Below are 19760 nucleotides of genomic sequence, written 5' to 3' on the forward strand. Positions count from 1 at the left end.
ATCACTAAACAGATTTCCATCCAGTTTCCACTGCACGCAGTGGTCACGAAGCAGCACCTCTGTGACACCCACACCAAGGAACAAACAATCAATGAACTAAACTGCATATCTCTACTCCCTGTCTCCCGCCACTTCTAAAATACAGACTATCCAATCTGGAGACCGCAACCAATATTTATTTTATTTATTTTATGTAATGGGTATTTATAATGCGCCTATACACAAAGTGTTTGAAGACGAAACAAGGCAAGGGGGGGGCAAGGATGACAAAAACAAAAATAGTTCTACTAGGCCTAGTGACATTTGGATTGTGCAAGTGCAGTAAAGAGAAGTGAGGGGAGGGGGAAGTGCCGATGGGTTAAGTGAGTGCCCGGGGAGGCCAGGTGGACAAAGCCAGAGGAAAGAAGAAAGTGAAGAGGCAGGTCCACGTGCGATGAATGGGGCTGGATGGGGACAAGGGGTGCAGGTCCAGTCTGGCTAGTACAGGGGAGGGAGCCCGCAAGGGCAGGTGCAGGTTGGGGGGGGGGCAGAGGAGATCAAGTGCAGGGGTAGACTGGCCGAGGAGGGCTTGGTGCCCTGTGAGAATCTGAAGGCACCGGACAGCCAGTCAAGAGGCAGAGAGGGAAATTAGCAGTGGAGGGGAGAGGGAAGGAGGAAGAGAAAAGGAAGGTCTTGAGAAACCTCTGGAACGTAAGGTGATCCAGCTCTAGTTTGAAAGGGGCAAGGTGGCCGAAGAGAGATCTACCCCCCACTCTCTGCTTGGAGAAGCGTCTAATCTGCAAAGAGTTGGAGCTAGAAGACCGAAGGGCTCTAGCAGAGAGAAAGAGTTGGATGTTGAGGGGTCTCATGCCCCAAAAAATCTTGTGGATGATGCAGAGGGTCTTGAAATTGATCCTTGCAGCAACCGGGAGCCAGTGGAGAGATTTTAGGGTTGGAGAGATGTGGTCCCTGGGCTTGAGGCCAAGAGTAAGTCTTGCAGTCCTACTCTAGATTAGTTGGAGGGGGCCCAGGGAGGAGTTAGGCAATAATCACTAAAGGTTGTATTAGGTTGCCAACTGTCACACACACATGCACACACTCCCATATAATCTCATTTTTTTACACCCTTGATCTCACAGCAGTTTCTAAAGGTAAGTGCTTCCTACGGGGCCCACGAACCTGTGGTTAAGGCAAAGCAAACCCCCAATTCCCTGGGAAAACCATCCCCAATCATCAAACAGATTGGCCAAAATGGAATTGAGTAAAAACACCAGTACCTCAGAAGAGCTCCAGAAATTAACACAAGACCAACCTGTACATCAGTCTGTCATATTGGCAATCAACAACATGGCATTAATGGTATGCTACTACTTTGACTTGATTTTGTCCATGGCATCTCGATCGAGGAAATTCATACAATGAAACAATTCTGCTCTGACTACCACCTATCATGGTTCTTCAGCCCAGCTCAGCCAAATCCACAGACACCTTGAGACGTGTTTCCGAAAATATCCTGAGGTATCCCTGTACCTTAGTTCCAATTGTGCTTGGACCAGTTCATTTTGTCCAAACTTGGGTGAGCAGCAGAGTTTTGGGCCAATAGAAGCTCCTCTGGTTGTTAAGTGGGCAGGGACTTGGTAATGAAGCATGCCTGGAGGGACACGCCCATTCTGAACTGCATTAACCACAATGCCTTGCAATCCCACAAGTGTTTACAAGATTTTCAGGGACCAGCAACCATGTTTGGTGACAAGTTATAAACAGTTCTGCTCACTTTGTGGCCTCTCCTTAGTTTTCCAGTATTCAGAGCTCTTACCTCTTTAGAGTCCAGTTCTCAGCTTGCTCCAGATCCAGTTGCAACGTCACACCGGTTATTCCAGGAACTCCAGATCAGCTTTTCACTTCTTAAAAAGACAAGGCACTGAGATTAGTCAATCGATTAGCTAACTGTACGCCGGATCTTCTCATTAAGCAAACTTAAATTAATTCTAGAGGCATTTTAGAACTGTTTCCCACATGAATCTTAACCATACTTCTACATTCTTGTAAATGCTGCGCATCTGCTACCTTATTGGATTTGTCTTTGGTCAAAAACCGTTTTGGCAAGCGAGGCAAAAAAAACGCACAGCGAATGTGAATTAGGCTTTAGACATTTCACACTGTATTACCTCTTTTGATTACTCAGTTAATGTTTGGAAGGTAATGATTACCTGTTCAGGATTTATGACACTAAATTAATTATTTACGAGGATATAAAAGTATTTCAGGACATTCAAGCTCCACACTATCAGCTCAGCCGCTTGGCGCCTCTGCTGCTGGACTGAAGCACCCAGAAATGGCCCTCTCTAAAATTGGCCCCTGGAGGCAGCTGTTCTCACTGCCTCAGATGACACATCTCCTACAACAAAATATCAATAATAGATTACACTGATCACTAAAGAACTATTTAAACAACTCAGGCTCTTTTGCAAAATTTCAATAATGAGCTTTACTGCAAGAAAAAAATCAACTATGAACAGCAATGATGCAATTCTGAAATTAACTCATTTTCAAGTAGCGCATGCACAATGCTATTTTGACAAGATATGGCCTCAATCTATCTATCTTTCCTTCTTTCAATATTTGTATCACTCCTTTCACTTTTTTATATTGTTAATTCGAATTCCTTCTTTGTTTTGCTTATTTTAATCTTTCAAGTGTTCCTTCTTTTGTTTTCTATTTATCTGCTCATCGTTCCAATGTGTGTTCCCTTTGATATAATTGTATTGCCTTCCTCCCTTCCTTTCTCCATTCTTTCCATCCTTTCCTTCCTTGTTTGTTTCTTTGTTCCATTCTTTCTTTCTCTTTTTTTCTAAGCTATCTTTCCTTCCTTTATTCTCTAATTTATGTTTTCTTTTTTTGACTAATGCACAAAATGTGCAATGCCTATATTGGGCATGAACTAACGTTTAAAATTATTCAAATGAACACAAATGTGAAACCTGTATTCCCACAGCAAGGCTTTTAATCATGCTGCAAAGCCCTGCTCTGGCTTTCCAATGGACATGCTTTGCTAATTTTAACAAATTTCATCTAATAAACAGAAGTTTTAACATGTTTCACTTTCCTGTACTCTTTGTCATCTATATATTTAATTAGTTTAGTTTAGTTTAGTTTAGTTTATTTATTTGTATAGCGCGCCAAACCCTGGAGTATCAGGGCGCAAACAGATAAGGATATGCTCAACTTAGTTACAGGTACATAGAAATCAGATGAAGGTACAGAGATGCGCCGAGCTTGGTTACAGATATGCTCGGCTAATTGCACGTACAGGAAGAGGCAGGAAGAGTAGACAGACATCAGCAATATTACAGCAAGCAGATATGAACAAGGGGAGATCAAGGACAGGGGAACAAGGAGTTTGCTCCTGTTTGCGTAATATATAATTATATACAGTAATGTACAATGTGACAGGTGGAGTAGTTAGTAGAAGATGCTCGAGAAGATCTCACAAATTGAACTAAAATGTCCCAAACTGCTTTCAAAAAAGGAAAACAAATGTTACTTCCTGTCACAAAATATTATGATCAGAACAATTGCATATAAACCCTTCCTAATGTCTATCTTCAGTTGTCAGACAAGTTTGGTATTGTCACCTTTGGGGACTTTTTCGACAATGGTGAGTTCCTCTCCGTTCAGCAGGCGAGGGAGGCAGAGGGCACTTCAGCTCTGGATGTTTTCCTCTATTTTCAAATACAGCACGCGCTAAAAACTATTTCCCGCTTTCCCAACGCAACCTTCCATGTGGGCACTATTGCAGGGGGTGATCCAATCTCAGGGAGAGGGCCGCTTGGTCTCGTGGATATATAGAAGCAATATGTCAGACATACCATGGGAGGTGGAGGAGCCGAGAAGACGGTGGGAGAGGGCCCTGGGCAGGACAATAAAGGACAAGGATTGGGTATATGTGTTGGGACTAACCCAGAAGGTGTCATTAAATTCCAAATTCAAGTTAATACACTTCAAATTCCTACATCAGGTCTATCACACCACTGCCAGGCTCCACAGGCATTTCCCTTCCACACCAGCCACCTGTGCCAGATGTGGCTTTGCTCCGGCAGGCTTTCTCCATCTGACCTGGGAATGTCTGCGGGTCTGCGGCTTCTGGACAGGGGTACTGGAGAAAATCTCCTTGATCATTGGGGAACAATTGGAGCCAGACCCTCTAATGGCGCTTTTGGGATGTACAAGGGTCCTGCATCCGGGGATGAGGCAAATAGCAGGGCCGCTGCTTGTAGTAGCTCGCAGGAGGGTGGCCATAGCCTGTGGAAGGGGCAACCCCCACGCCCCCAGTGTATAGGGTGGCTACAGGATGTTGCATATTGTCATTATGTGGAGACTGCTTTCATTCGAACTTTACCACTACCTGCCCGGCCGCCGGAGGTTTGGGATCCATATGTTCAATATTTGATTACAACAGCCGACTAATACCGTTGAGTGAAACATTGGCCAAGCCAGTGTTTCATGTACACCTGATGTGCACAATATTATTTTGGGTGGGCGGAGGGTGGAATCAGACTCCTTGTATGTTTTTGTTTTGTTGAAAAAACAAAATAAAGTATTTAAAATAAAAGATAACAGAGTTGCCACTGGAGCCGATATTGGAGCTGCTGCTTCAAGAAAATCTCATTCATCTAACCACTGGGCAGCGTGGAGCGTCAGCGCAGAGTTCAGAGACATGTTCAGTCACTCAAACGCTCAGCTATAATTCTTTACGAGAGCCTGAGCACAGTGTATCACGTCCTGTTGAAGGCAATAGCAGAGTTGCCACGTGAGCCGATATTGGATCTTCTGCTTTAAGAAAATCTCATTCATCTACCCACTGAAGGGCGTGAAGCGTTGGCGCAGAGTTCAGCGACGAGTTCAGTCACTCTAAAGGCTTGGCTATAATGATTCGCGAGAGTGTGAGCCCAGTATATTACATCCTGTTGGACACGATAGTAGAGTTGCCACTGGAGTCGTTATTGGAGCTGCTGCTTTACGAAAATCATTCAGGAGGGCTGCAACATCAGGAGTAAGCGGCATCGGCGTGGAGTCGGACTGGAGGGCACAGCGATAAATGTTTTAGAACGGTCTTGCATGATGGACAAACCCACTGATGCTGCTGGAGGTAAGCGTCTTTCTGATTATGTCCTGAAGCTGGAGCAGGATGATGTGCATACCCATGAGCTTTTAAATGTTAAATTTCCACCTCGCTTTTGAAGTCTAAGCCTCTGGTCATTACCTTTGAAGGGAAGAAAGGTGGGGACAAAATAACGTCCTTCTTCAAATTAAAAAACCTGGATAAGCCCAATCAGGTAATCATGTTGAGGGATATGACTGACGCAGAAATCCTAGAAAGGGAGGGGGTGTCTTTAGATGCCTTTCATTTACCACCAGTAAACCCTCAAGTTGAACCAGCAGCTAGAGATTTAACAAAACAATCTCTTAGCCAGTTATCGACCAACTCTAACAACCAGCAAGATGAGAACCGGGTGGTGGGCCGAATCGTGGGCCGAATCGTGGGCCAAATAGCCCAAGAGTTTAAATTAGTTAAAGCTGGCTCAGAAGTGTTGAAGCTTTCAAAATTAATGACAATGGAACCCTATGATAAAAATAGCACATATATTACTAGTATGCCAGGACCTGTTCCCGGGCTGGGAGATGTAACACTGGCAGAAGTACATGGTCTGGAGATTGGATGGTCCTTGCGAACAGACATTGAAAGAATCAACCAGATAATTAGAATGGTGGATATGGGTCGTATGACACCTTCCACCAATGTCTGTAATCCTGAGGAGGGACGGGACCGGAAACAATGTGTAAAAGCTCTGGGGGCGCTCCCCTCAACATCAATGGGCTTTATAGATGGAGGAGAGGCTTTACTATCATCTACGGACTCTTCAACTAATATAGATTCCATAGCATTACATCATCTAAACAACTGTCGGATATATCTGTTATATCCTCTTCTGCTTGTGAAGAGTCTGATCCCCTGTCCTCCCCTTCCCCCTCACCTCTGATTTTCCGATGTAATGCAAGCTTCGGGTTATTCTGGATTCGAGTCTTTCCCTTTTTTTTTGCAGATAAGGACGACCGTGAAAGGACGCCACAGTGACACCCAATGGGTGAACTGTGGCTACCCTCCTCAGCCGTTAAACAGTGGGAAAAAGCCAGAGGCATAAAAAACCCCAGAAAGGTATGCTTCAGCTGAAGAGATGAGTAGATGAGGAATATCCAGAGATGGTTAAACTGGGTGTAGGTCCAGTAGTAGAAAGTCTGAGTAGCACGGGTTAAGTGTTCGGTAGTAACAATACAGTACTGGAAATGGCAGGCAATCTGTTAGGCAGGCAGGAGTCGGTACACAGGATGTACAAGAAAACGCCAATGGGGATGATGCAAGGCAGTCCGTTGAACAGAACAGAAGGAGGTCGATACACGGAAAGGTAAGGCTAAGGTAAAGACGGGGAGGAAAGGAATGAAAGAAGGCAAGACAGAGGGAAAATAACACAAGACGGGAGGAAGGGACAGGAGGAAGATGGGAGCGGAAAGTAGAATGAGGAGGGTCAAGGAAACGGAGGCGAGAGGATAAGTTGGAAATACAGAGAGGAAGGACGGGAGGAAAGAGGCGAGTAAGAGAGCAAAAACACTGAGGAGCGAAGTGCAAGGAGTACGGCAGCGCAGGCGATCAGGTAAACTGTTCGTTGCAACGCATCCAACCCCGGAAGTGAGTGGCTTATGTACGGGCGTCGGAATGCGTAGAAAAAGACTAGACTCGTACTCTGCGCTTCGTTGTACGTGAAGGAACCAGTAATGGAGGACGCAGCTTCCATTTAGCCCAAATCCGCCAGGTTCCCTGAGGTGTGACAACAGGCAAAGTGAGAAGTGGGTAGCTGAGTGCCCTACTGAGTCAGCATGTCTATGTTGACTATTGCCATGGCCCCTTTCACAAAACGTAACAAATCAATAAATGATACAATGAAGGATAAAACCACCCTGATGGCAATGGTACACTCGAAGCTTCTATTAGTGGTCGGTTATATTACGGCTATTACCGCAACATCAAACAGAGTAGCTGAAAATGGGAAGTTGGCCCCCCAAATCCCTGCAAAAGGTCCATGTGGAAGCTTGCATTGATTCGAACTTGGTTAAACCTAAATTGAACCCAGGGTCTGAGACTTTTGAAAAACGTATGATAGAAGTAAGGGATGTAGCCTGTCAGCGGGGAGAAGAAGTTGCCCAAAGAGTCAAAATAGCCTCTCAGACCTCCATTGAGAGAGTTGGAGCCAGAGACCCCACGGTCAATAAATGTACCCTGGTTTAAATAGAACCCTGACCCATTGAATTAGATGAAGCAGAGGCAGACCAAGTGAGTGAAGCAGTGCTTCACACTCAGCAGATCATAAGCTCCCCTGCAAAGTCTTTCACAATATTTACACATAACCTGAAGAAAAGAACGGGTGGAGCCCATGTGACATTGACAATGCAAACACTGAAAGTGCAATATAAGGCCAAGTCAAAAGACTTGCGAAGGTTTCTGAGAAACGTATAACTTCCCATTGAATCATCAAACTCCAGAAGAAACAGCAAATGGTAAAGGGGAGGGCCACAAATCCCGAGAACATCAATGAATAGAAAGACCTTGAGGGAAGGGACGAAGAATCTATCAACGAGGCCGTGTAGGACTCATCAGTCTACTCAATAGAAGAGAATGAATTTCAGTCTGAGTCAAATAATAACTCAATAAAGATTGTAATCTCCTTAGAAAACCTGATGATGCAAATCCTAGTAGCGATAAAGCATAAGATTTCTAACACTGGGAGAGAAAAGATAAGCGGCAGAATAGAAACTAAAGAAAAATATGTTAAACATTGACCTTAGTAACGCAAATAAAGTGTAAACAGATGCTTTTGGGACTGTCGAGAATTTCACAGTAATGGCTGACCCCACCAAGATCAAACAAGGCAAAACAATGATGGCCAATCAAAGAATTGTAAGGGAAGGTATTGCTTTGGGAGTTTCATATTTGAAAGTCCCCCCCAAGAAAAACTTGAGGAGCTACGCTATACCTGAAGGAGTGGAAAAACATCTGCCCCGGAAAATCTGAAAGAAATCTCTGGTCACCTCAGGGGGTGAGAAAATCCAAACCAAGTGATAACTCAAGGTGTCTACGATTGCGAAGGTTAGTGGATAAGAAGGACAACATTATTTTAAATAGAAGAAACGTCATCGCATTTCTACATTGTAGTCCTAATTTAAGACAGATAAACGCCAGTGATCTACACCTGACTGAATTCGTAGATGAGGCACGTAGGGACCACGTTTACCTCCACATCCACTCTACAGCCATTAAGCTGATACTGCTTGATGCTGTTGTTAGTTTTCAATTACTAGGATTTGACCTGATAGCCATTAAGGAAGAACCCGTAGACTCAGGAAGGGGTGGCTGTAAAGAAAGTAGTAATTATTCATCAGACTTGGTCAAGCTTGATACTAAAGAAGAAACTCTGGGAGCCCCTGAAATTGGCACAGTGGCCATTTTACTGCCGGCAAAAACAAAAAAATCGGTCCGATGATAATGGGCACAGGGAGATAAAACTCAATAAACACCATCTCTTAATGACGGTGTCCTGCCAAAGTACCCATGGTGCTGAGAGAATTGTCCAGATGCCACAACACAAGCCTGTTAACATTCTTGAGGAAAGCCCTTGGGCCTGGCTTTCTGGTGCACTAAACCACAAAACAAAAAAGTGTCCTGACAGGTTCACTAAACATATATATAAATTTAATTTATAATAAACTTCTCAATACCAGAAATATGGCACAAGCTATCTAGTTTTCTGTGTCCACCTAAGTTTTCATAGGGATACATTTTACAAAAATCACCATTTCGTACTTCTGTTTAAGCATTATACAGAAGTGACTTTTTATTATTTCAATTATTACTCATAAGCAAGGTCTGTCAATTACCAAGCACTATTAACTCAACATAAATTCCAAATCAAGCACAATATGTACAAAAAAGAACCAATAAATATCCATGTTCATGTACACAGTATTTCATACAATGCAAAAGACAGTTATATACACACATTAGAAAAAAACATTTGAAAAAACTTTTTCTCAGAATAGTCAACACTATATAAATTTTGAAGTTGATAGGCCCCCACTCAGAGGTTGAAACCATATGTCTCTGGATTATAAATGTTCAGTTCCATTGGGGGCATTTTCAATTGGTTAGCTAAACTCAAGGTCTACTAGCTAAACTCGGGGTCTACGTGTGACACCAGAATAAATCTAGAAGGTGTCATACTCGCACACGAATAAAACAGAAAGTGCGAGTAAACTACGTTTCGGCGGAGTGGGCCATTCCGCCTTCCTCAGGACCAGTAGAAGTCGTGACCCGTGTCTGGGGCTCAAGCTCAGATTTGTTCCTTCACATTTACAAATTGACGTTACTTTAAATGGGAGAAGCTGTGCAGTGGTCGCTTGGCGTCTCTCTATAGATGCAGGGCACTAGGATGTTATTCAGGAAGCCTTGCACAATTCAAAAATGTGCCCGGCATGGACTGGAGCCTCCCGCTCCATTATGTTTGAAATCTTTGTGCTGAAACCGTGATGTGCAGGTTGTGCCTCTCTCTCTCAGAGCTAGAAACGAGTGCACTGGCAGGTGAACAAAGCAAATAGCTCGGTTTGACTAACAAGTTGGATGGCTTGGTAATGGAATCACAGAGCACAAAAGGATTCAAACATTTAACGGCTAGAGGAGATATCAGATTGGGTAATTATGATTTGCTGTGCCTTCAAGAAACATGGCTGTGCCTGAAGCCAAGACTGGATGGTTTCATAGTTTTACTCAATCCAGCAAAAAGATGTCAAATGGGGAGGCCTGTGTCCAGCCTAATAATGGCCATTAGGAATGGATGTGGTCTGGAAGTGATTAAAGCAGATTACGTTAACTTATATATTCAGCGAGTAGGGGTCAATTGTGCCCCTCCAGGTGGGCAAAGGAAGAAAAAATAGAAACCACCTTTTAATGATCAATAATGTTTATTGGAATCCAGAAGCAACTTCGGTGGATGGCTTAATCGAAAGGGTGGCAGCCTTACTCAAGGTATACAGCGAAAACGGGCCAGGATACATTATTTTATGTAGATATTTAAACATTAAGTGCCTGAATAAAGAGGGGGGCATAATTTGTGATGAGTCTAACCATCTAAAACCCTCAGAAATTAGAGGCCGGGCATGGATGCTACTCATGGAGGCCAGAGACCTGCATATCCTAAATGGCCATTTTAACTGACACATACCGGGCCATCCTACGTGGTCACGGGATGGGCAACCGGACCTACTGACTACGTCTTCATTTCTACAGCCCTCTTAAACACAATATTGGATTTTAGGGTTGTACAAATTGTTCATAGTGACCATGACCTTCTAAGAATGTGCTGGGGATCTGGGGTTGGCTGTAAAGAGTCAAAGTTGAACCTGTGTGTAGTGGTCTCTAACGGGGGCATGCGCCTTAAAAGGATCAGATGGAAGGTAGAATCCTTGTCAATTGGATACTCTGAAAGGGTGGCTCAAACAAATTTGGAAGATGGGGAAAAACCCCACTGTTGTAAAGTTTCATGGATAAGAAATATGACCAGAGTGGGGTTCAGAAGGAGTACCGGCATGTTTATGATAGTGTATTAGTATGGAACAGGAGAGAATTCAGGAAAGCACAGAGGATGGCAAAAACCTCAAAATCCCTTGATGTAACAGTAGCTGCTACCAGGATCATAAACAAAATAATGCATGGCTTCATTGGTGTAAGGCCAAGATGTTCCAATCAAACGCAGAAAACATGCTGAAAGCGAATGCAAAAAAAAGGGGAGACATTTGGGAGTTATTAAAGAGCTTGGATAGACCACAGTCAGTGGTACAGATAAACACTGTACCTGAAGACATTTGGGTAGATCACTTTAAAAGTCTGTATTCAGACAAAAGTGGCCTGGAAAACAAAACTATAGTGGGACCACTGGATCCTGCACAGCATAGAAGAAATTAGGTTAAAGCTAAAAAGAGATGAATAGTTGTAGAGCAACAGGGCCAGACGATATAACTAATATTATGCTGAAACAGGAATGGGCCATCTTTTGAAACATACTTTTCTATCAAATTGAGGAAGCATTTTCATCGTTTTCAATCTTAACACATGCTTTCAGGGCACACATAATTGTACCAGCTGTTTTTAGCTGGAAATGGTTTGCAAGGTGGTACTCTTTTTGCCTGTTCCATATATGCTAACCTGTTAAAATGTGACTTATGATCAGCAGTTGTGACAGCACAAGAGTCCCTGTGTCTTATCAATAATGTATTCTCCATGCGCTATGCCTCGTTTCATTGTGATTGTATTCATCCACTACCACCTACACACAGAGTGTGCAGTCTAAGGGTGCTTTTAAAGCGAAAAGGCACCCGCACCACTGCAGAGAGTAGAGACTGATTACAAAAAGTTAGATTAACGTATTAATACTTTGTAAAATCTGATGTCAGCCAAAGGGCTCCGATGGACGCTCAGAACCTGAACGTTCGAATTGGCATACCAGAGTATTCCTGGCAGTGATTTAAAGGGGGGTGTGGTGGTGGGGGGGGAGGCGGGCATGTACTCATCAATCTATGTTTTAAGCGGGCACAGGCTCAGAGCCTGTAAGGTTCTAAATATTGCACCCGTGCCGGGCCCCAACCAAGTCTCCCCAAATACATTTCTATTCAATGTACCCTGTCTCCAAGTCCAGTCACATAGCTCTCGATTTCTCCTACTTTCGATGTGCGCCATGCTCGTTGTGTTTCATTATATATTTGTATCACTTTATTTGTGTCTCTCTCCGTGTGTAATCCCTGCGGACCAAGGCACACTGAAACATTTCAATCAGCGATTCCAACCAAAAGCTCGGTATAATGGTGTACTTTTAAGGCATTGGGCCTCATTACCGATGTGTTGTTACCTCTCCGCCACATTATGAGTTCTGCTTGCGGGTGCCGGACTGCATGCATGGTCAGACCAGGCGTGCAGACCGGCACCCGCAAGCAGAACTCGTGATTGCACCAGCACTGTTATCCCGACGCCCATTCTGCCCTATGGGTCAGAAAGGGGATCGGGAGGCTGGCCATACCGGCACCCGCAAATGGGAATTCCCGGCCCATTCAACTCGTAATGGGCCGGTAATGGCCATTCGCGGGTGCCGGGGCCGGTAGCAAGTTTGGCGGTAGCGGTACCCTTAATAAGGGCACGGCTACCGCCAAACTCGTAATGAGGCCCATTCACTTGAAATAGTGATTCCGTCACCCTAACACAGACATCTCTCAAAAACAGCCATCAATCACAGACCAAGTTCTGCCCTATTTTGGTGTACAAGTTGGCAGACTTTGAAGGAACAGCGGATCGGGAAGACAATAACTATGATTTATGACTAAACTTATATTCTTCAAGAGAAAAGCCACTGATAGACTCTCACTATCCACTCTCAAACCTGCTGAGGGTCACACGGTGGCTGCATCCATTGCACATTGAGCAGATAGGTTTATGACTTAGCTTCAAACATGATCATCCTCATTAATTGGTCTGCAGACTTTGAAATGTGTACCTTTGCTTCAAACCTGATCATTCAAACGTTGCTCTGCAGATTTAACTGAGGGCAATACACCATGCATACTCTCTGGTTGGAAGGTGGTCATTTTCTTTTCTTGCCTTTGTTAATTGCAGAGAGAGCGCGTCTCTCACCAACACGTGCATGTTAGTTGTTCACCAATGCAATTTTGATTACTTGCACAACGAAGCACAAATGCATGGAAATGCAGGTAACCCCGAGTATCAGTGCATTCTTAGCACTGCATGGAGCCATTGTAAATGCATACTGCCATGTATGTCCATGGTGTGAGGTATTTATATGAATCCCTTGGACTCTGCAAGCTTTTACCAGATGCTAAAAGGTGGCCTATTTCATAGGAATCAAATGCATATCTGCCGCCCTCATCATTAGATGCTGACGGATATGCATTCGTGTTTGAAAGGTGGAGCGGATGGAGTGGTGGGCATATACATTTTGTTCTGTATCCATTTTACAAAGCAAAAACTTAGAAAATACTCTGCAGTAGCCAATGAGGTCAAAAACCACTGCTCTGGCAGATTGCAAAATGACCACCTAAATCTGTCTCATTGTTAAGGAAGAGTATTTCTCAAGACCCAAATGTTTGCAGTTAAGGCACACTAGTTGATTTAGTTCCCCATCCATAGTTCATGGAAGTGTTTGATAAGGGTTGGGTTTGAAAAGCTAATCTAATCGTGTTATAGCAATGCATTTAAAAGTGCACAAATACTAACCTGGCATTATGTAAATCGTTTTGGAAACATGTCATGCAAAAAGAGGATTATTTTGATTTTAGCCACCCTGACTCGGAAATCAAAGTAAAAGCCTACAAAAGTGTGTGACCAGTGTTGGAATTGGACAAAATGTATTGTGGAACTATCCCCCCCTCACCTCCTTCCTTTCTGCTTGCGCGGGGACGGTATCAGATGGGGAGGAGGATTGTCAGTGGTGTGGGCAGGAGTTAGGGGTGGGGCTAGGTGACAAATAATGTGGGTGCCCTGAATACAGGAGGTTGGCTGTGTTGCATTAAAAAAAAAGTACGTTTGGGGAACATAGGAATGGCCACCAGTTTATCAAACATGTTTGTCATAGTAATTCAAATGTGCATTCCTTCTGAGCATGCAATGCACACTTGGTGTGATGCTAATTTCGTCTCTCACAATAGCCACCTTGACAGTAAAAAGTGCGCAAAGCATGAGACTGTTTCATTGTTTACATTTTGGGCTGCACAGGTGAGTAAAGGACGACTTTCCGGTGCAGTTTGTGAAGTCGTTGTATATCACTGCTCTCATTGAGACTCTCCAAATGCACAGCGTTCAGGAGACACGGCAGCCAGGGGCAGCGAGCTTCCAGAGCTTGTTGGGATTTGGTCCTGGGGTATTGATGGAGCAGTGCTCTGGCAAGACAATTTTTCTCACAATGAAATGTCACCTGCTTCAGTCTTTATTTCACATAGCATTAGCGTTAAATCACCATCCCGTTTATTTTGACCCAGCAGTCAAACCTCTTTAAGGACAATAGTCCTTCCCCAGGCACCCCTGGGCCAAGGCCATCAACCTCTAATCTCGTTTATTATTGTAATACTTAGTTGACATAAGGCGAAGAGCTTTAACATTTCACAGGGAAAAGTGTCAACTCCGAGCTTGGAAGGCTTCGGACAGATTGGCAACGTCGTGCTTTGAATATCTGTACTCTCCTCAAGCTTGGAGAAGACCCACTACCGGCCCTCAATACGGCCCCAAAAAAGAAGTGTGGGTACTGAGCGCCGGTTAGAACAGGCATATTTAAACCACTGCTTCCTGGACAATGTAAACGCTTTTGGCATATATTTCCCAAAACGAGTACTGTACCTTGCATTTCTGCCAGTGTTGGTGAAACCGAAGTTAACTTTGAAGGAGCGCCAAGCGTGTTTTTTTTTAAGTTTCATGACGCTCAGATTTCTTGCTTAACAAGGTTAGTGCTTCGCATTGAAAATGATGCTTCTTTGCGCTTCCTAGCAGCTAACCTCACCTAGCCAATCTTCCAGCCGCTCGACTGCACAGCTCCCCCTTCTGACCTCTCATAGCATATCCCTACGTCTGTTGCTTCTCATGACGTCAACGATTCTTCAGGGGTCCGAAAGCCTGCCCCCGGGTTCAGCGACGTCAGTTAGCACACATCTAACAAAGTCGCATCTTCCCAAGTATACCCCCCTCCCCCTTCCTCACGAAACGTATTTACTTCCTGTTCTCTGAGCAAACCGCTTCCTGAATCCTTGTGGAACTCGAAGTCACTCATCTCCCGAGCAATTGGCAGCGCTTACAATAGTCTCCTGATGCTTTGCCAGACACATTTACAAAAGTCAAGCAAAGGTCACGGGAAGCAGAGCGGGCGAGTTCTCAGTTTTCCAGTGTTGCTATTGTTTTTGGAAAGCTAATGAAACGCACTTTTAAGGTATTGTTCATGATTGATGGTTTTCCTTCTAGTCAGCCAGTCACCTTGTTTTTATTATACCTCATGCTCTCCATTGCCCTTCTCTTCCTATCCCTCCTCATCTGGATATTCACGTTTAGGCGTGCCCTCTGTCAAGGAATCAATTACCTCAAGTATTATTTTCCCACAAACTTCCCCCTTCCCTCATTGACCCCCATTCCAGCCTTTCCTTCTAAAATATCCTTTAAGTGCCGAGGTTCAGATACTGTGACATTAAGAGAAACTTACAATGTTCTGTGGGCTTTTTAGCAAATTAACAAGGGGGTCCTGGCAGTCCCTCTGCCAGACATTAGTCCTGGGTACAAGAGACTTACCCAGAGTCTTTAGCTCACTATCTTTCACAGAGAAGAAATATCCCAAACATATCAGTTTTTGTCCTGCCCTGGGGCAGTCCTGCACGGAAATGCTAGGCAATTCTCCTCTGAACAAGAGTACCAACAGAAACCCCATACACGTGTTTCGGTCTGGTTGGACCTCATCAGTAGGGTGGATCTGAGACCCAAAGTTACCTAAATATGCAAATTAACAAGGGGGTCCTGGGAGTCCCTCTGCCAGACATTAGTCCTGGGTACGAGAGACTTACCCAGAGTCTTTAGCTCACTATCTTTCACATAGAAGAAATATCCCAAACATATCAGTCGTTGTCCGGCCAGACGTGAACCCCTTGCTCACTATTCTTAGAGAGGCACAGCTCCTCCCTACTGATGAGGTCCAACCAGGGTCGGATTGGTCCCTCGGAATCGTCCCTGGGGGGGTGGGGGCCGGTTTCAGGCAATGCCTGGGCCGGTTTGAAAAAAATAAATGAAAAAAATGTATCTTTTTTCCACTTTTTTTTTCAAAAAGCCTTTCATTCTTCTTAGGTCGATAAATGAGTACCAACAAAGGTTGGGTGATCTTTTATGCATATTTGTTCTATGAAAAAAGAGCTTAAACGTAAGTGATATACAATAACATATTATTATCATTTGGCCTTGGACGTCTGCTTGGATTCACAGTGATTTAGTGTACTTAGGAACAATGCTATTTGATGCCATTTCCTGTTTTGTCAAGTGGTGAAAGTTTGTGTTTAATCACTTCCCGGGATGTCACTTTGGAGTGGGGTCAAATAATGCCATCATAAATTAAGGGTCGTGAGGCGAGGGGTGGGCCACTTTTTTGAGGCGATGGGTGGGCCACTTTTTTTTGGGTGACCGGGCCAATTTCTTGACCCAGTCCGCCCCTGGGTCCAACCAGACCGAAACACGTGTCTGGGGATGCTGTTGGTACTCTTGTTCAGAGGAGAATTGCCTAGCATTTCGGTGCTGGACTGCCCCAGGGCAGGACAAAGACTGATATGTTTGGGATATTTCTTCTCTGTGAAAGATAGTGAGCTAAAGACTCTGGGTAAGTCCCTCATAACCAGGACTAATGTCTGGCAGAGGGACTCCCAGGACCCCCCTTGTCAATTTGCATATTTAAGTAACTTTGGGTCTCACCCTAAGTTACTAGGGGAATCCAGACGTGGACCCCTTGCTCACTATTCTTAGAGAGGCACAGCTTCTCCCTACTGATGAGGTCCAGCCAGACCGAAACACGTGTCTGGGGATGCTGTTGGTACTCTTGTTCAGAGGAGAATTGCCTAGCATTTCGGTGCTGGACTGCCCCAGGGCAGGACAAAGACTGATATGTTTGGGATATTTCTTCTCTGTGAAAGATAGTGAGCTAAAGACTCTGGGTAAGTCCCTCGTAACCAGGACTAATGTCTGGCAGAGGGACTCCCAGGACCCCCCTTGTCAATTTGCTGTGGGCTTTTTAGGCCATCTTTTATAAAGCAGAGCATTGTTAAAAGTTGAAAACCAAGGGAGGAGGGGTGGGGGGGGGCGGTGACAGTGCAAGTGAGTCGTGACTATTTCCCGATAATGTCTTGTGTCAAGAGAGTTTACAATTCTGAAGACTGGAGCAGTTACTTTCTTTGATTGTGGCCCTGTGCTGCTTTTCAGGGCACAAGGAAGGATACATTGTCACATTTCTTCAGAGGGCAGACACAGCACCCCTTGGATGTTTTTAAGGCCAACAATCTTGCCCAAGTATTTGGCTAACAGGATTTCACCCAGGTTGCAAGTTCCCCGTGTTGACACTTACCCACTGTGATGTCGGTCTGCTGAGCAGCATGCAGACCCGACATCCAGAGATGGGCCTTGATGGGCCCGCGATGGCGCGCAGCGCGCAAGGCAAAATAAGACATGACCACTCCGTTGGGGTGCATAAACCCGGACTGGCGTTCTGACGCCAGTTCCGGTGGTACCTTTATTTTTCCCGTGTCACGTGATCCGGAACTACCTGGGCACGTGACACCACACCCACAAGACCACACAAAATTGTCATCAAACCACATGTCTCATATTTGTATATGTTGTTTTCCAGGGAATACTGCACTATAAATTGCTAGGTTTAAAAGATGAGCACCTTTTAAATTTTGCCAGCGTAGTTATTGGAAAGCAGCAGCATGAAAGAAATTGCGCCATTTTTGAACTATTATTTTGAACGTTTCCTTTCAGTGGAGTTCAACTGCTACCTCTGCCTCCTCTGAGCTGACCTCCTTAGAACCCCGCCCCCGCCTCCAAAATCCACCCCACCCCTGTGGGATCCTCTTTAAATCTTGTCCATTTCCACCACTGAGTCTCATTAGGACATGCGAAAGAGGAGTAGGACAACAAAGGGCAGAGGATGAGCGCAACTCAGGGACAGGAAATGTTATACAGAGAGACAAATGCAGAAAGGGCTGAGGGGACTGAGAAAAGAGATGGAGAGTGAAAGAGAGACTCTAGCCTTGTACCTTTGTCTTTAACACCTGCCTTTTCCACTTGTCCATACGCTGGCCTCTTCATGCACTCGTTTCCACATTAGCTTCCGACATCACCGGTCCTCACATGGCTCCTTTCCAAAGGCACTCTTGTGTATCTGTCTCCCCCAGTCTGATTCACTTCCAAGCTTTCCTGATGCCCCCCTCTGCCCCCGGCTTCCCCACCCATTTCACAGTTGAGGAGATATATTAGTCATTACAAAATAGACAGGTGTTGGCGCTTTCTACCGTGCCATGCGGCTATCGCTCGCTACCCTTCTGAACTATGATCTCCTTTCGATGTGTTATCCACGCAGGCTTTTGATTAACATTTTTAATGAGTTATGCTTAATGATTGAAAGATCAAACGTGATCTTTTTATCATAATTTCATTGCCCTGCTGTCACTCTAACAGGACTCAACTGAAGATATAGGTTGGAAGGCAGTGGGCACCGCTCTATGTATATGATTTACCATGTAACTACTGTGTTTTGTATTGTCAAGAAGAGCGCCTAGATGCCTCTGGGCTTGGTGCGCTATACAAATGGCAAAATAAATTAAATAAATAAATAAATGCGCAAAGCAGTGGGGCCTATTGACTCTGGGAATTTAGCAGTCCAGACTAAAGAAGGCCCTCCACAGGCAAGAGCAGGCACATTTGGTTAGAACGTGTTTCAAGACCACACAGTGGGTTGGCACTGCAGCAGCATGTTGGACTGCATGGGTCCACGACCTGAGGCTATTTATTTATTTGAATGTAATTTTTGTCCAGCACTGAAACTGCCTAGAGGGTCTCAGAGCTCCTCACAAAGTTCACAAGGGTAGTGGTAGAAAAGAAGTTGGAACATTTTCAGGACAGTATAGGAAGATCAGGCTAGACAGAGGTTGAGAGGGGAGGTGGTCTGGCTGGATTAGGTAGGGGGAACAGGTGCATTATGGATCACGAGCAAAAGGGCTTTCCAGGTTTTTGGTGAACACTGGATGAATGCTTGTTTTTGTGTGCAGGTTAGTACGCAGACTGAAATGTGTAGGAGATTGTGCTGGTTTGTCTGGTGTTTGTGTGGCTGATGGGTTTCAGTTTGTTGTGAAGGTAGGAAGGGGTATTGATGTGTATAGCTTTGTAAACAACAAAGAGTCCTTTGAAAGCAATTATCTGCAGTACAGGAGCCAATTGAGCTGGGACAGAGGTGGGGTGATGTGTGAGTCTTGCTGCTGCGTTCTGTATGACTTGCAGGTGGTGGCAAGGGTGTTGTTAGAATGTCCAGCGAGGAAAGCGTTTCCATAGTCCAGCTTGGCCAGGACTTGTGGTTGGACTACAATGACTCCCATGTTTCCTCCCCATTGATTATGCGGGTTAGGGCTGATGGGAGTTGTGATCCAAAGAATTTTGAGCACCAAAGGTTGCAGACCCCAGCTCTAGGTAATTCCAACAGCTGCTAAAATGTGCCCTGATGGAACTCTAAGATACAAAAAGTTCCATAATCTACACAGGGTGGATGGAAATGCTCCCTTCTGAATAAAAGGGCTCAGTTCTGGACTCTTTTTTTTAAACTAAAACAAGCTTCATCTCCTACTAGAAAAGGAGTCAACCTGATGTTTTGCTAAAGCTTTTTGCCAGAGAGATATGTGTAGCAAGGGTGGCCAGTGGAAACAACCTATGCAGCATTCAGTTATTTTACCAAACTACCCACAATATCTATTTTATCAATGTTTTGCATTAGTTCAGTGCAAAATGTATTACACCTCCCCGTCATTGTTTTCAAATGAAAAAATACATTGGGGAGAGAATGGAGAGTGCTACATTAACAGTATCAGCATACCTAGGGTGCAGTGCTCTG

At 44.5% G+C, this 19760-nt stretch overlaps 1 protein-coding gene across 4 annotated transcripts in view; it reads right to left on the bottom strand.

Moving 5' to 3' along the window:
* Positions 1–14816, bottom strand: part of LOC138467666 (protein unc-93 homolog A-like) — a 366337-nt gene extending 351521 nt beyond the window's left edge. For 3 of the 4 annotated variants that reach the window (XM_069607849.1, XM_069607850.1, XM_069607846.1), the window contains exons 1-2: positions 14480–14816; positions 1796–1883 (exon numbers count right to left, since the gene is read on the bottom strand). The gene's annotated coding sequence lies outside the window, so the exon portion shown is untranslated. The remainder of the gene's footprint in view (positions 1–1795; positions 1884–14479) is intronic. The other variant, XM_069607847.1, reaches the window with a different exon arrangement.
* Between the last annotated feature and the right edge of the window lie 4944 nt (positions 14817–19760).

This window comes from Ambystoma mexicanum, chromosome 4q (assembly GCF_040938575.1).
Source record: "Ambystoma mexicanum isolate Mex_15411 chromosome 4q, UKY_AmexF1_1, whole genome shotgun sequence".
NCBI lineage: Eukaryota > Metazoa > Chordata > Amphibia > Caudata > Ambystomatidae > Ambystoma > Ambystoma mexicanum.